Genomic DNA, 18,219 nt, shown 5'->3' with positions numbered 1-18,219 from the left:
TATATAGTATAATATCTATATATATATATCATTATATATATATATATATATATATATATATAATATATCTATATATTAGAAAGACACACTGACTCCCAGCTTTTAAATGGTATAGTGTACATTGTGGTACACTTGGAGTAAGAACTGGAGTAATGATGCTGAAAATTTAGCTTTGATCGCAGGAATAAGGTTAATTTAAAATATTTTAGGCAAATAGAAAAGCAGTTATTCTTACAGTGAAATATTTCAACAATATTACGGCTTTATCAATGGCAACTTTCGTGTATGTTGAATCAAATACCATGCAGGCTCATGTGCATGTTGAAATGATAGAAATAACATCACAGACCGGGCACTTATCCAAAAGTGGATAACACTTGGTTTATGTGCTCTGAAGGACATACTTTTGTTGGAAGAGATGTGTGAAGAGATGGGCAGTGTTGTCGTCCCGCGCTTGGTCTTAGCTGGTGTCCAGGTTCATGAGTGGGCTGCTTATTTACATTGGCTCACGTTCTGCAACAGGTTATTATTTTACTCTAAAAAACAAAAAAAAAGTAAGCATGCTGTAATTCTACGCAAGTAAACTGCATTAGTTAACTCTATCATCTTCGTGATGTCCTGATAACTAGTAGTACTTTTGTACAGAAACGAAGACACAATACCACGTCTTGTGTTAGCAATGTTTGTCAGACTCAGTGATATTACAGCTTACTTGATACACTTTTTTTTGTTTTTGTTTTTGTTTTTTACACCTCGGACGATTGCAAACACCAATGACGGGGATATAACACATTAAAATATTTACACCAGAGCTGTCTATATTATAGAACATAATAAATAAATAAATAAATAAAAAACATCCTGGCATCGTGAAACATTGAGATGATGTAAATGGAAACTTCATAATGTTTCACCTGATTATACATTTAATCAGGAATAATAGTCTGGAAAAGTCTAACTAATAGTAAAATGTGTACAAGTTATATGAAAACTGATACAAGTAGATTAATAATAAAAAAGACTTACTCATGTTTATCTCTCTGCAGGGTGAAGCAGCTTTGTTCTTCTTTCTGGAGGTAATCCAAATCTTATTCTTCTCAGCGGTCTTATTGAGGGTGAATCATGTCTTATTCCTCTCAGGCGCGAAGCTGAGCAGAAACATTTAAAAAGCGTGAAGTACAGTCTCGCTGCTTTGTTTGCTCTGATGAGGGCGGTTACCCACCACAAGCTTCACGTGGATGCTTATAATAACAATAGCGCGCTCTGCACGTGGGCATGATCGCATTAGATATAATGAAGGCAGACGTGAAAGACGGACATCGCGTTGTTTTCATATGGATTAGTTTATCACAGAATATTTGTTTTTGCTAGCACTTGCTTAGTGTAAAAGTAGTCATGTCAAGCTTTCTATAGATATATCTATCATGTCTCTGTGTTGAGTATTCACTGAGTTACAGTTCATTTTAATGACGCATTTCTAAATAAAGATCACCGCAGACCACGGCAGCAGACAGCACCCTCTGTTTGTTTTCTTTATTTTATAAATGCACAAAGTTTTGTTCTTATTATGGGTGTATACAAATAAAAGTAGGGCCCTTTACAGATTCGATTGATGTATTGCTTTTTATCAGTACGATCAAAACTGAAAGTGTAATTTAAGTTCTTTTCGGTCTTAACGTGAAATTTGCCTCAAAACGCGTATCCGCGTTCGCCGCTGTCAAAGGTTTAATGAGAAAATAGTACAATTTACTTCGGCTGACAAGCCACCTTGGAACAATGACCCCCACCGCTACTGTTTTGGAACCGCAACCGGTGTCTTTGGCACGAAATAAACCTACCCCCCGGCAACCTGGCGGAGGCACGAGACGACCCCGATGTAAGGCTGGTGGACTTGTCTCGACATGTGACGAGCCACGGTGGTCTGGCCTGTACGGCTCTCAAAGCATTGAAACCACACTACTCTTTGAACATTTAAAAAAGAGCACGCACATCTAGGGTGGGGGGGGCGGGCAAACACAGACCACGGGGGGGGCAGCCCGGAAAAAACCATCTCCGAGTAGTCACGGAAAAGGCCGGGCAAAAAAAAAAAAGCGGTACCAAAAAAAAAGTGTAGAAGGTCTCGATTGGTTCAAATACGGACAAACGTCGGTTTGATGTTCTTGACACCCACTGGACGAGAACTGGTACATCGATCGCTGTAACCAAACAGCGTGCCTGCCCGAGGCCTGGCCTAGATTGCATCGTCTCTTAGCATGATTCTGATGTATTCAGCTTCGTTGCTGGTTGGGCCCAACCATGAAAGTGTACTTCCCTGCTCCCTACCCGCCAAGGACACACTTCGCTCAAGGGCTAACTTGACTGCCAACGAATCCTCTAGTACCTATTTAAAAAAGGAACAGGTGAGGGGTGAGGATGACAAAAAAGGAAAAGAAAAATAACGCAAAATGGGGGGAAAAAAAAACGAAAAACCCAAAACAGCTTGCCATCGCTCGGAAATGAGCGGCTATGTAGAACAACCCCCACCTCTTTGCACGCATACTACCTCCAACCACCAAAACCTGAATTCAGATGAATCGGGAGGGGCGACAGAATGTGGGCTGAAATAACGCATAGGTTCCCTTGAGTTTGGTAAATGCAGTCTCAGCTGCACTCAACCCCCCTAAGGTCGCCATGGTGGAGGCCCAGTCATCATAGTCCTAGGTTGCCGGCTCCGTTGGCTTTAATTTGCGCATCAAGAACGCAGATAAAAATTCGCAAAAAAACCCAGAACCTCTGCAGGGCCTTCGCAGGAATCTGTAGGTGTGGCCAAAGTTCCACCACTGCCCTGAATCTGTTTCTTGAGGCCATGCCACAGCCCCCTTCCACCGGCTCACAATATATCCTATACGCCGGTATGAAGAAACGCATGTTCTCCCCTCCCCTTAGACAAAAAGCCCTTTCCTCTAAACAGCAGCTCGAAGCACATCCTTCTGACTTGCTGAGACATGTTTCTGGAGAGGATACAGAAAAAAATCTATATGTCATCCATATAGACAATATATTAATGGGATCGTCCATGTCTCGTCCAGCCACGAAACTCATCTTTACAAGTGCCTGTAAAACCGCGGGGGAGTTGGACCGTCCAAAGGTCTTGACCAAGTATCAGCAAATGCCCCTTGGGGTTTTAACCTCTGGAGTCCAAGGGTATTTTTGTGGGCCTGGAGGAGTTGTTGTCATGCCCTGACATTTGTGCGTGTTTTTCTAGTTTCTTATAAATATGCTAAATTGCTACAGTGCTAATCTCACTGTAATCAGCACAAACTGATGCTATACTATTTGATCAATCAGGTATGTCACATGATTGTTGTTTTTGAGAACAAAAATGTTTATGCGTGGTTATGTGAAAAACTAAAAATGTTAAAATTTCACTTGGAAAAGGCAATAAACCACATACAGAAAATTGGTTTCCCAGAACTTTTGTAGAACTGTATCTTGAGCCTAGTAATTTTTTTTTTCTAAATGTGGTGAAATCATCTGTTTACCACGTGTACCTGATCACTTACATAACATATATTGATTTAAATTTTCTAAACCTTTTGGTTGGTAAAGGAGCAATATGTCGAGTAGGCGTCAACATCATGAATTTCACGCCTGAGAGAAACAAAGGCCCGCAGTAATGAGCGGCATAAGGAGCACATTCAGTCAGCTTGTGTCACTGAGAGAAGATGATGAGTACACAAGAAAACATGTTGAGGACACAAATCAATGTATATAATTTTAATAAAATGTAGTTTGATTTTAGAATATATTAAATTATTCCCCAACATAATTTAATATTCACTTGTGAGTTCAGTTAAACAGTTTTATTTAGGAATTGAAATCAAAGCTGACTTTCAAACTGAATTTTGAATTTTTGCATCATTACTTACAGATCACACAATCCTTCAGAAATCCTTTTAACAATCTTCGATCTTATTTCTACAATTTAAAACATTTCTTTGTTATTATTATCATTATTTTATTATTATTTATTATATTATTATTTAATGTTTGAAAGAGCTGATGAATATTTTTTTGTTCAGGTTTTTAGGAGGGGGTTTATAAAATTGCCAGACCCGTAGCTGTTGTTTGTCATTTGTTTACCGTAACATTGTGATTTGTTACATGTTATTCATTATTTACATCAAGCTTTTGATATGGGCTATCGTACTTGTCTATTGTTATGGTGAAACTTCCTATATTTGCATGCTTGATTCTAGTATTTAGTCAGTCAATAGATATTTTGGAAAAATGTCTTTGGCAAAGGTTAAAAAAAAAAAAAGGCTAAACTAGTACCCCTGTTTTACCACGTTCAATTGAACAAACTAGTACAAGTATATAAATAACTAAAAGAGACTATACTCATGTTTTCTGACTCTGCGCGAATAAAGTGCTTGTCATTCTGTTTTTTCTGAGGAAATCCAAAATCTCAAATCCTCTCAACCACTCATCACGTCTTTTGTGGGGTGATGGGTGTATGTCTTATTCCGCTCATCGCGAAGCAAACAAAACAGTAAACTAAAGTTTAAAGAAAGCATTATCTCGTCTGTTGTTGTTTTATTGTTTGTGTGTGTGATGTTTCATGTGTGGTGTGGCAAAAATTATGCAGTGAAACATTTTGAATCGTGGAAAGCGCGCTGTCGAGGACGCGGAGGGTAGCGTGTCGCGATTAGAAGATAATGAAGGAAGACGTGAAATATTACGGGATCATCGCAGTTGTGTGTCATATGTGATTACTGATTTTATCATCATGAGACATATTTTGTTTGTGGTCTGGCTTTTCAGCTACTTTTGGTTTAGTTTAAAACTAGACCAGTGTAGGAGCTTTCCTATAGGTTCTGTCCCCTTTTCACATTGTCCTCTGTCGTGAAGTTATTTCCACTGAGTTACGTGCATTATTAATGAACGCCTTGTGAATATGAAGATCAGCGCATGACAAAGGGGCTGCAGACCGCAACTTCTTTTTTGTTTATCTTTATTTTTATAACTGTCACAAGAGTTTTGGTGTTAATTATGTCTGTATACAAAATAAAAAAGGTAGACCCTTGTACAGAGTCGATGGATAGGATTGCTCTTATCTGTCGATAGTAAAAACTGAGAAGTGTAATTTAAGTTCTTTTCGGGGTTATCAGAGAAAGAAAAATGCACCTCAAAAACGCGTATACGCGTTTAATCGACTCAGAGGGTTAAAGGCGGTTTTCCACTCATCCCCCTCCCTGTGTGGACCAAATGATAGGTGTTACGAAGGTCAGCACACCTTGTGAACAAGGGGAAGCTCCCTGCAGTCTCTCGAAAGCCGAAGACATCAGCAGGCAAAGGATAAGTATTCCTTTGTCGTGATGCTGTTCCAGTACTCGATAGGTCAATGTAAGGACGCAGGGAGCCATCCTTCTTACCCACAAAGAAGAATCCTGCCGCATGCAGGAGAGGAGGAAGGGCGGATTGAGTTCTGGCTGCTAGAGAATCAGAAATATATTTCTCCATGGCATTCCCTCTCCGGAGCGGAAAGTGTAGTATAATCATGCCCTGGCAATAAATCTATAGCACAGTCATTAGGGACGATGCGAGGAAGAGAGAGCAGATCGAGACTCACTGACCCTTCAGCTGCAGGTCAAAGTTACTACCCCGAGCCCGTTAGGATAGGTCCGCCTGTTCATCCTGTAACACAGAACAAGACAACAGAAGAACAAGCAGGACACCAATCAAGACGCACTGATCAACTCTCAACTCTAAGACATGGACTGTGTTCTGATGCCAGTTTATGTAGAGGGGTTATGGTAGTTGTAAGCCCAGGGGTGGCCCCAAAACCACAGGAGCAAATGCAAAAGAGCAGAGTCAATGGGGAGGAACCTGAAATCTCCTCCGCGTGGCTGGCCTGACCTTAGTGACTAGACTCACTGGGCGTCCGGTAGAGTGTGTGACAGAAGACAGGGTTGTCCACCCACCAGAGCGGTGACAGAGGGATAGGATGAGTGATGGGATGACAGGAATCCTGAGTCTGCGTGCAACGGAGTCTCGGTTCCAATGTGAAGCTCTGCCCTCTGCCCCAGAGTCCACCGATGATGCTTGATGTGGCCCCACTGCATGGTCTAACCAGGAGAAGCATAGATTCTCGGGGGGGAGGATTCATTCTCCAGAAGGGAATGCCATGAGGGAGGTTACTGACAGGGCCTTGACTTTTTTAACCTGGCCAAGGTCAATCAGAACCATCCAACATTGTGGGTAAGTCCAGAGTATAAATCTCATTCAGGATACGGTCGGCCAATCCATGCAGAAACATGTCCCACTGCGCCTCGTCGTTCCAGCTGCACTCCGCTGCCAGCGTCTGGAACTCGATGGAGTAGTCAGCCACTGACCTGTCGTGCTGCCGTAGATCCGCCAACACCCTGGCCGCCTCTTTGCCACACAAAGCACGATCGAACACCTTCCTAAGTTCATTGCTGAAGGTCTGGAGCGACTCAAGACACTGATCCCCCGGCTGCTCCCCAAACTGCTGTTCACCACAGCGTTGCTCATCCTGACAGCAGTGTAATGGAGAAACGCCACCTTGGACTCCTCAGTAGCGAATGATGAATGCTGCAGAGGCAAAGAACAGTAAACAATTCTGCGAATGAAAAAGGTTTATAGGGGAATTCTCACAGGGAACAAAACAAAAGGCAGGATAAAAGCACAAAGTCTCTTGTCGGCAGTAGATCCTGGGCAGCACAGAGACTGCAGTGGACTGGAATATCATTGAAAAACCAGGAAGCGATGATAGGTAACAACGGTGAGAAGCAAAACTTGGGCAACAGTCAAGGAGGCACGGGCCCTGGCGGCAGAATAATCCAAATAGAAAAGCTTGTTTACTGGATGTGAACTGTACAGCGCGAGACACAGAGGGAGCCAGTAGCAATGTATACTGACAAATGAACATGAGCAAACACAGGACTATTATATGACTCTCAAACACAAGATGCACCTGCCGCTGATCAGATTGCTCATCAGCCACAGCTGACCGCTGATGAACAATCGGACCAGAAACAGTAACACCGAATGAAACAGACAAACCTGGCCGAACCCGTGACACAAGCCTCTCTGTTAAACACATAGTCCCCCGCCAGTGGGATAGATAGCAACATTGATTTCCTAAATTCGTTATAAAGCGTGCCCATGTGAATAAACTCAAAATAGAAAAATAATAGATGTGTATCGAAGATAAATTACATAAAGTCATTCCTTTTCATATCTATCAATATTGTTTGAGTTCCTTCTTTTGTCTAGTAAATGCAGCATATTGTCTAAAACAAAAAGTTATGATTGTTATGTTCACATAAATGGGATAGTGGTCTACTGCCGCGTGTCACTACAATATTCTCCAGCTGGCTGCAGTGCAGCTTTGCCACACAGAATTGTGTATAGAGTGGATACTATAATAAAACAGGCAGTGTGCCTAAAGGGCCAAAAAGGCTCTGCCTCAGAGGTAAGGGTGTGTGTCAAGCCATTCATTAATTTGGCTGTTTGAGAGACGGGGAATGAAAGAAAGAGATAAAATGTAGTAGAAAATAAACATGTTAAGAATCAATCGAAGGAGAGGACTATTGTTATATGTGCATAATGTTTGGTTGACCCAACAGCGGAGAGGTGTGCATTTCATTCCCACCCCACATGTAGAGATCAAACTTTCAAGTTATTAATTTTCTATCCTGACAAAAAAAACGAAAAAAAGGAGAAATCCGGATTGTTGAGTTCGTTTTTGTTTGAAACAATTTGAAAAAAAACTAAATAATGCCATTTTTCAGATTTCAAAATACAAAAAAAGAAAAAAAAAAGAAAAACAATTGGGACGGAAGATACATTGATTGTGGCGGTAAGTCACTTAAAGGATCATTTGATGCAATTTCAAGTTTTCCTTTCTCTTTTGGAGTATTTACAAGCTTTTGGCGCATAAAGACGATCTGTTAAAAGTTGCAAAGACTAAAGTCTCAAATCGAAAGAGATATTCTTTTATAAAAGTTAAGAGTCTACCACACCCCCCTAAAATGGCTCGTTCTAACACGTCCCCACGTCTACGTCACCATGTGGGAATATTTGCATAACGGCGCCCAAATGTTCACAAAAAGAAAGAAGGCTAATTTGATTCTCTCTGTTGCCGCCAGCCCCATGTTGTTGGTTTTTCCTTGTGAAAGCGAAAATACGGTTTGTTTGGCCAAAGAAAGGGGAGAGGACCAACTAGAAATCAGTAGGTTAAGTTTTATTTACAACCAAATATTTAGTTGGTAAAGCATCATTTTATGGAGGGCTGTCTCCTGAGTCCTGGGAGAGAGAGGACTGAAATTCCAGCGGGGTTCTGACGACCGGTTGACAGTCTGTAAGTATGTTAACATATGTAAAGGATTTGCCACTGTTAATTCACGACAAACGCAAGTTTTGAGCAGTGTATAGAGCGATGGGAGTGCTCTAGGACTGGAATTGAGAACCGCTGCTCTTACACTGCTTCGAAAGCTCACGTTGTTAATCAACAGTGTGCAAATCCTTTTTACATATGCACCATTATTATATGTTTCTCTTTATCGCTTCAGACGTTTGTTCATATTCAAATGTAGAATGCCTCTGCGAATGACATCCACGAGGATTTCTGCCATAAAATTCCCCGTTTGAAGTGAATGGTATAGTTCCCATTCCAAAGATGCTTGCCGTGTGCGAGAAGTGGACATTAAATTGTCACATTATTATTTATACCTTCGCCACGTGTGTGAACGACATCTGTGCACGGTGCAAACCCCCTGAATAAATGTATCTGAAGTGAGGTACAGCTTCAACCAGATGTTAATCCCCTGCATCCGGGCGTAGGGCGGCAATGAAACACTGTGTAGGGACCAGTGTAACTGTGTAAGAGCAACCACTTGGCAAGCAACATAATTTCGGATTCCTGACATTGCGAACAAATCGATGAGAGAATCTTTGAATCAAATGGCAGTGTTGTAGTGCACTAGACACGTGAACTGGTTTTCAAATCAAGGACAGTATCAATAATCACTCGATAGCTGCCATCAGATGTAGCAGTAATTGAAAAGGGAAAAAACGCGTGCTTCAAAGTCCCAATGGCACGCTGAAGTTCAGGGCAGATAAATATAAAGAAATGTCGCAAAAAATAAACAGGGTGCAACAGAATGGCCTTGAAGTTCGCAACTATATGGGGGTACGGGAGAAATCTGACCTCTGACACTATACAAAGGCGAATACCGGGTGGAAATACAATCTGCAGAGAAGTTATTAAACCAGAGGCAACTCAAACTTTCTGTTACATTGCATACTATAAGACGTCATAGGCACAGGAGCGGCAGACTGAAGGATGCACGGGACAGGAGTAGTCCAAGACCCGGGATTAAAGATTTTCTTTTTCAGGTCTGCAAGGGGATTTGGTCTGGAAGCTCTCAAAAAAGTGCAAAACAAATCTGTCTGTCTAACACACTCGCGGAGTCAATGAAGATTTAACTGCAGTTGCCGAGCCGATAAAGAAGCACGCAATAATTAAGGCAACTGGTGCAGAAGGCTCAAAAAGAAGAGAACTCAGGGAGTTTTAATTGGGTTCACCAGATGTTTCAGGAGCAGGGCATGCCCCAAAACAATCACCTGACTAACTGAAACCTTCATATATATCGGGCCACCTCATACCATGCACTGCTAGTCTAGTTCTCTCGAAGGACAGATGTACTCGCCTAGCCTGGATGGCACTCTAAGGGGAGGGGGGGGGTCTGTTCGATTCAATGTCACTGCCAACACTTGAGGATCACCTCTCATCGGTCCAGAGCCTTGCAGTCGTGGCCTAATGGTTAGAGAGTCGGACTCCCAATCACGTGAAGGGTGTTTTGAGTTCCCAGTCTCGGGCCCGGCAGGGAATTGGGGGTGGGGGAGTGCATGTACCAGTTCTCTCTCCACCTTCAATACCACGTTACTTAGGTGGTATCCCTTGAGAAACAAGGCATCAGACCCCAACTGCTCCCCCGCAGGCGCCGCAGGCATAAAATGGCTGCCCACTGCTCCAAGGGTGTGTGTTCCACATATGGTGTGTGTGTTTCCTGCTCATGTTTGTGTTGCACTTGGTTTTCCGGATGGGTGTGAAATGCAACACTAATAATCTGAGTGTATGGGTCCACCCATGAACCGTTGGTGTAAGAGCAGGGTGGAATTGTACACGGCCACTGGAATGGGCGGGTGGGGCGCTGGGGTAAATGCGACTAGTTCACGGGAGTTGGGCGTGTTGGTGGCTTTCGGCGAATGCACGATCCGGCCACGAGTTGTCTACTCCCAGTCGCATCTAGGGAGGACTGGGAAAAAGGGGGGGGCGGTGTGGGAGCTGTGGGTCCCAAGTCCTCAAACAACCCGCCAAAAACATAAAATCGTGTGATCCGCGGAAGGGGGGAAAGGACGTGAGGGCTGCAGTGAGCAAAAAAGGTGGTGTTAAAATGGGTGGCACCGCGGATCTATTGATCACTACCTTCAGGGAGGGATCTGCGTAAAACACGGGGGGGGTACACATGTGACGGCACGAGAATTCTCCTCCAAAAAGCATCAGACAGCAGCTCCCTACTTATGGCAGGGGCAAGACGTCATTACCACCTGCACTCCTGCATCAATTTGATCGCTCAAAAAATGTCTTCTTTCGCTATGCTCACAGTTTGCTCAGTAAAACCTCCACCCACCAAACAGCCTGGTCATCCCAAACATCCAGTAATCCTATGCCCTTCCCTTCAGCTGATTACAGCATACGGCTCACAGCCTAAAGACACACAGGCTGGTTAAATGGTCGACACATTCTAAATTGTTCCCCCCTCCTGGACTCAGACATTGTACAGATTGATGTTGAGGTATATACTGATGGGCGGTCGCCATGAAAAGAGCCACATCATGCTGATATGGGCTTAATAAGTAAAGAAACAAACAATCAGCACTAAGGGCTCCATGTTTTCCTAATAATTAATCTATAGCTACTGCTTTCTTTTGCATCAATAGCAATATAAAAGCTTAAGTATTCAGGCTAGATCAGGCCGGGCGCACGCGCAGGGTCCTAGAGCGCAGGCCCCATCAGACCACTGACTGCTCATTCTATAGCAACCGGGACCGCGTCCTATGGCGGGATGTCGTTTGGTTGCTTTGTCAATTTGTTGCGGAACGCAGCGGCAGGGGGGGCTGCGCGGCCCGTTTGCAAGATATGAGCGAGTTAGTTGCTTTTCAATTGTCATAAGGTGGCTGTCTATCCTGCGATTGAGACGGGCCATATTGAGGCGGGGGCATTTTTGTCTTCCCCAGACTCGAAAACTAAAGGAGTGACACGTACTTGGGTATTCTATAGTCCTTGTTGCTCACAGCAGACCAGTCCCTGTCTCTTTCAACCTTCCAATTATATTTCCAAAAATCGTCTATCATTCCTCTCCCTCCCGCCCTCCCTCCCTGCATCTTGTCAACACATCACCCACACTCACAAATTATCCTTTCATCCCAGCAGTCATTCGTCCACCCTTCCTTCACAGCCATTTTACCAATAAAAAAGCACTAACGGCTCTCGTGTTTCTAATATAGCGGCACCACCATGCAGCGCCTCAGGCGGACGAGCCCGCAGCTGAACAACAGCACCACCACGGTGGCGCCTCAGGTGGGACTTAGCCCCGCAGATAACTCGCAAAGCAAAACCCAACGGCAGCGCCTCATGCAGACGAGCCCGCAGCTAACCGCACCACCATGGCGGCTCCTCAGGCGGACGATCCCACAGCTAACACAGCACCACCACGGCGGTGCCTTAGGAGGAGGACGAGCCCACAGCTAACAACTGCACCACCACGGCAGCGCCTCAGGTGGACAATCACGCAGCTAACAATAGCACCACCACCGCGGGCGCCTCAGGCGTCGACGATCACGCCAGCTACAAGCAGCACTACCATGGCAGCGTCTCAGGCGGATGAGCCCGCAGCTACAACAGCACCACCATGGTGGAGTCTCAGGCGGATGAGCCCGCAGCTAACAACAGCACCACCACGACAGCGCCTCAGACGGACGAGCCTGCAGCTAACACCAGCCACCGCTTACTTATCAGCTAGATCAGTCAGTGCGCATGCGCTGTCCTAAGCGCATGTCTAAGACTGCTAACTGTTTCTATAGCAACCGGGATGCTTATAATGGCAGCTGCAGTGATGCGCTGGACTTACTGAATCGGCTGCTTTCATTCATAAGCGGGGCTTCCTGGCATTGAGCGAGCCTTGTCCTTGAGCATTGCAGTATTCTATAGTGTTTGCTCACACCAGACCAGCCGGTCTCCTTCAACCTCCAATTCTATTTCCAAAAACTTCTATCCATTCTCCCTCTCCCTCCCTCCCTCCCTCCCTCCCCTGCATCTTACAACACACCCCACTCACAAACATCCTTTCATCCTAACATTCCTTCTTCCACCCTTCCTTCAGCCGTTTACAGCAATATGGCCCTCGCATCTCTAATAATTCTCAATAGCTATTTAGAAAGTTTTAGAATTTAAGAGGTTTTATTGCATTTGCTATACTTGTATTTTAATCGGTTCCCATGGAAATATGACAGAGGCCATGCGAGAACTCCTGCTCTCATAAACCCTACGACACCAGCAGACTAACTTGCAAAGCACCTCCACACTCCTATCAAGGAAACTGATAAGTTGACAGGCCACTAGCAGAAGAGGCTGAATTAAATCAATTATCTTTCTCTCCATGACAATACTCGCATTCCACCATTAACAGTATCATCACAACCCCAGAATACTCATATTCACTTAACAAGCCATGGAGCTTTGCTGGCCAAAGCAGATACCACTAATGCCAAGTCTTGCCTATCCATCAAGAATCCAGTGAGGCTTCTGGGAAGGTGCCATTAATTCCCTGTGAGCCACATTCGATGCAGTCAGGAAGCAGCCCAAGGATGTTAGACTCTCTTTCCGAGAGCTACAATGGACTCTTACTAACAACCACCGAACTCCTTACGTTCACACCCTCCTCGAAGATTTTCAGATAGTTGCACCTTCATCTGCACCACCATAATGAGGATATCCACACCAATCTACATTTTCACTGAGCTCTGCCTTCCGTTATCAGAGTAGAAACCTCAAAGCCTCACACTTCATCTGAGCTAGACAGATTACTAAGCGTCAGCGACCAGGACTTCTAGGCCACCTTAACAATGCCATCCAGATAATACCTCAACCAGGAAATCCGTCGCATCAGACATTCTGTCAAAAGCAGAACCATCCCTTCCCCTATGACAGAGTCACAGTAGATAAGCAGCAATGGAAATGTGCCTCCAGCAACAACCACCTTCATCATGGAATAACATTTCGTTACATAATATCTACATCTTTCATGCCGCCCGGCTGCATCCAACTTTACACTGATGCAACACCCTAAATAGACTTCAGCAGTTATATGGTGGCTGCTGGGTTGATTCTGAACAGCCTCCGGAATATCAGTTCCCACGACAATGCACAGTCATGAGCAGTCCCTCCACAGCATAATGAAACATATCCCATAGTATTAGCCATCCTTTGGGGGGTTTTAATGGTTCCGAATCTACTCATCTGCTCAGACAATGCAGCAGAAGTTGAAACTATAAACAAGGGATGATTATGTTTGGCAGTTATGCAATTCATGCATAGTCCCTCTTAATCTCTACACAACAACAATTCCTCCTCCGAGCAACTCATATACCAGGACTCCTCAATCTCGTATCCAACTCTTCGTCCATTTCCCATTTCCAGAAGTTAGACTTGGCTCCAGAATAAACATGCATCCCTCGCCAGTCATACCACAGATCAAACACACAAACATGCTTCCCAAGAAGCCATTCTTAATTGCCTTGCTCCAAGCATGATTTCCAGAATACCTCTCCGGCGGAGAACTGTCTCAAAGCTTGCTTTTCCCATCAACCGACCAGCCCTCCATTCCCTTAATATCTTAGGCTCATTCATTCCTAAGGTCACCACATGCATTTCTAAACCTACTTGTCAGGGATCAACTCTACTACCTATATGAATAACCACTGGCTACGATTGCCCAGCTTCTCTCATTCTCATGCATTCGTACTAATAAAGGCTTACAAAAACAAGAACCTGCGTTAAACCATCTAACGCCTGAACTATTCAGCCTCTGCATCCTATCCGGATGATCAGGCATTCCGAGCTCACGCTTAAATCAGCTCTTCCCAACTTTGGGGGGTCCTAATTGTCTGGCCTAAATATATGCTAGAGAATGTACCCCCACCCTGAGTCTCTCTGAGCCATCAATTCTAGATCCCCTGATCAACCCTGGCCATCATCCCATCTCTCTCGACCCCTTCATCCTCTTTCTACTCTTCCCCAACTCCCTGTTGGTCAACTAACAGTTCATATCTTGTTTGTGGCATGGTCCTAGCTAGTGAAAAAGGGGGAAATGATATTTGGTTTGCCCATGGCGGAAAATAGAACAGCAGGGGTCGCTGCAATAGAATACTCAAGGGAAAATTTAAGGGCCATGTTCTTAACCCATGATGAGAGAGATAATTCTGGAAGATTGGTGATACTGGAAGCAAGCACTGATCAGTCACATTATATTTTGGTAAATTCATATACTACCAACAATAAGCTACAAATAGCATATTTTTGTGGAAATATTGAATTAAAATTAATGCAGATCAAGAGCAAATTCCCTGATGCTAAAATAATATGGGCAGGGGACTTTAACTGTGTACATAATGATTTATTAGATAGATTGGCCACCCAAAGATGATGGTATGTGTAAAATAAAAAATGCATACCTTCATTTTCAGGGTTAATAGATATTTGGTGACGCAAAAATCCAAACCAAATTTTGTATACATGGAGTAACAAGATCAGTCTAAACAGTCACGCATTTATTATTTTTCAATTTCAGATATATATAGAAGATTATGTTCAGTCTGTTTTTATAGAGCCTTCCATCTTAACAGATCATAAAGGAATAGCAATTGATATAAATGGGTATGGTGGTTCAAGTAAATATAAGGCAAATAGAGGATATTGGAAACTTTAATAAAACATTATTAGAAAATGAAACATTCAAAATGAAAGCAACAGAAATTGCTGATAAAGTAGAATTGGACTCAGGTTAATAAAATGAATACCTTTTGGAAATATTGGAAGCTCACTATATATGAAGTAAGGAATTTAGCCATTTCAATGGGGAAAATGCTTGCTTTTGCTAAGCGGCAGAAAGACTGTAGGATTACAAAAGAAATTATGGAGTTGTCTAGTAAAAGAAATTTAACTCCCCAAGAATTATTAAATTTGTCAGCATTACAAATACAATTAGACACTATTTATGAAGAGAAAGCTAGAGGTGCTTTTACAAGATCAAGGCAAATTTGGTTGGAACAGGGGGGGAAAAAGAATACCAAGTATTTTTTTTTTTTTTTAACCTGGAAAACGAGAAATGGAGAAATGTCTTCATTAAATAAACAATCAATAAAAAATACACTCTCGCATGAACAAAATTACATAAAAAAATAAATCATTCAATTTTATAAACATCTACTACTCCAATTCAGTTCATTCTGACCTGGATACATTTCTGAAGGGTTTGGGGAAAGCAAAAACTATTAGTAAAGATTTCAAATTATTTTGTGATGAAGAGATAAAACTGGAGGAGATTAAAGAATGTATTGGGGTATTTAAAAGATAATCAATCTCCAGATAACGACGGACTTCTCAGTGAATTTTACAAAGTATTCAGGGATAAATTAGCACCGTATTGCTTGCAGTATTTAAAGAATAAAGGAGAGACTCTTTAAAACAAGGAGTTATTACTCTAATTCCAAACCACAAAAAGATATTCTTAACTTAGACAAATTGGAGGCCTATTAGTCTTTTAAATAATGATGCCAAAGTTTTTGCACATATATTTGCTAAAAGACTGAAACATGGATAAGATGACATTATTGATGAAGAACAGACTGGATTTTATTCAAGGGCAACACACATTAGTAACAATACTAAAATGATTTTAGACATGGTGGATTATAATGAGTACATATCAGATAATAGTCTTATATTATTTGTTGATTTCCCATAAGGCTTTCGACACTATAGAACATGATTTTTTGTTTAAAACGATTACATTTTTTGGATTTGGCATGTGTTTTTTAAAAGCTGTTAAAATGTTATACAAAGGATGCACTAGTTCTGTAAAACTGGCCCAATGAACATCTAACAGATTTGAAATTGTCAGAGGAATAAGACAAGGTTGTCCATTTTCTCCTTTTCTTTTTCTGTTAACAACCCAATTATTAGCTCTTCATCTCAAGAAAGGATATTTTCAAGATATTACAACTATGGGAAAGGAATTTAAGCTATGTCAGTTTGCAGATGATACAACACTCTTTCTAAAAGATATACTGTACATGAAGTTAATAAAGCTGTTGATTGTATTAATGATTTTTCATCTGTATCAGGATTATATTTGAATCTGAGGGAATCGGTTATTTTTCCCTTAAAAAAATTGCAATGGACCACAAAACCAGTCTTAAGTCACTGGGGAATATTTGTAGCATTAGCCAAAAAAAACTTGTATGGGTCAAAATTATAGATTTTTATTTTATGCCAAGAATCATTAGGATATTAAGTAAAGATCACGTTCCATGAAGATATTTTGTAAATTTCCTACTATAAATATATCAAAACTTAATTTTTGATTAGTAATATGTATAGCTAAGAATTCATTTGGACTTCAAAAGGGCGATTTTCTCAGTATTTAGATTTTTTTTTTTACACCCTCAGATTCCAGATTTTCAAATAGTTGTATCTAATATTGCCAAATATTGTCTAATCCTAATAAACCATACATAAATGGAAAGCTGATGTATAAATCTCAGTTTTGAAAAATTGACACTTAAGACTGGACACTTAATATATCTGGTATTGCAGTCAAAACCACTGTGAATTACCTTGGAGTAATCATATGTAAAGATAAAAAAAATACGCAGTGATTTAAACTTTGATCCAATAATTAGCAAAACTAACAATAGATTTAATATGTGGTTACAAAGGGATTTATCTTTGCAAGGGAAGGTCCTTTTGTCCAAGGCGGAAGAAATTTCCAGGTCTGTTTATGTTTGCTTATCACTTGATTTACCTTCTAAAGTAGTTAAAACATTGGATAAATTACTCGTCGACTTTATTTGGAAAAGGAAACCACATTATTTTGAGAAAAGAGATATTTTGCAATTCAAAGGACAATGGGGGCCTGGAGGTATTAAATTGTGATACCCTAAACAATGTATTTAAAAATTAATTGGATTACACAGTACTTAAATAGAAAGATAATTTGTGGAACACATTCCCAAACTTTTTGTTTAAGTCAGTCAGTGGTCTTGAATTTTTGTTAAAATGTAATTATTGTATTGACAAAAAAATTCCAGTAAAACTTGCAAGATTTCATCAACAAGCTCTCATGGCGTGGACATTGGCCTATAAACATAACTTTTCCCCTAGAAGATATTATATCTGGAATAACAGAGATATTTTATATAAACATAAATCACTTTTTTTAATATATGGTTTGAAAATAATATTTTATTGGTTAGCCAGTTGATGAATAGTGATGGAGTTTTATTATCATACACAGAGTTTCTTCACAAATTTAAAATCCCAGTTAGACCCAGAGAATATGCCATTGTAATGGATGCTATACCCAGTAATGTATTATGACTTCTTAAAAATTAATGTGATGAAAATCCTAATCTGGATTATATAACTAAATATTTTTTTTTTTATTGAAAATATTAATATTTAATAAAAACAACAACATAGCAAATAAAAACATTAGAAATGTAGTAAATTATTTTTCTTATTTCTGACCAGATTTTTCTGACCATCAATATTAGACTTAAATTGTTGTAAGGCTTGGAGAATGGTTGATAAATTCTTTCTTAATAACAAAGTAAAGGAAATTTTCTATAAAATATTGCATAGAATTTATCCAGTGAACCGTGTATTGGAATGTTTTAAACTGAATATTGACTACAGTACTCCTGTGAATTTTGTAGTAATGAAAAAGAAACAATTTTTCATGATATTTTGGGTTGATGTTGAGAATTTCATTACAAGAAAACTTAATACAGCTGTTAAACTGGGTGGGTCCGATTTTATATATATTTTTTTACATTTTATCGATGAATTTAAACACTACTGTAATATGG

Source organism: Cyprinus carpio, chromosome B20 (genome assembly GCF_018340385.1).
Source record: "Cyprinus carpio isolate SPL01 chromosome B20, ASM1834038v1, whole genome shotgun sequence".
NCBI lineage: Eukaryota > Metazoa > Chordata > Actinopteri > Cypriniformes > Cyprinidae > Cyprinus > Cyprinus carpio.
This window is presented reverse-complemented; position numbering follows the sequence as displayed.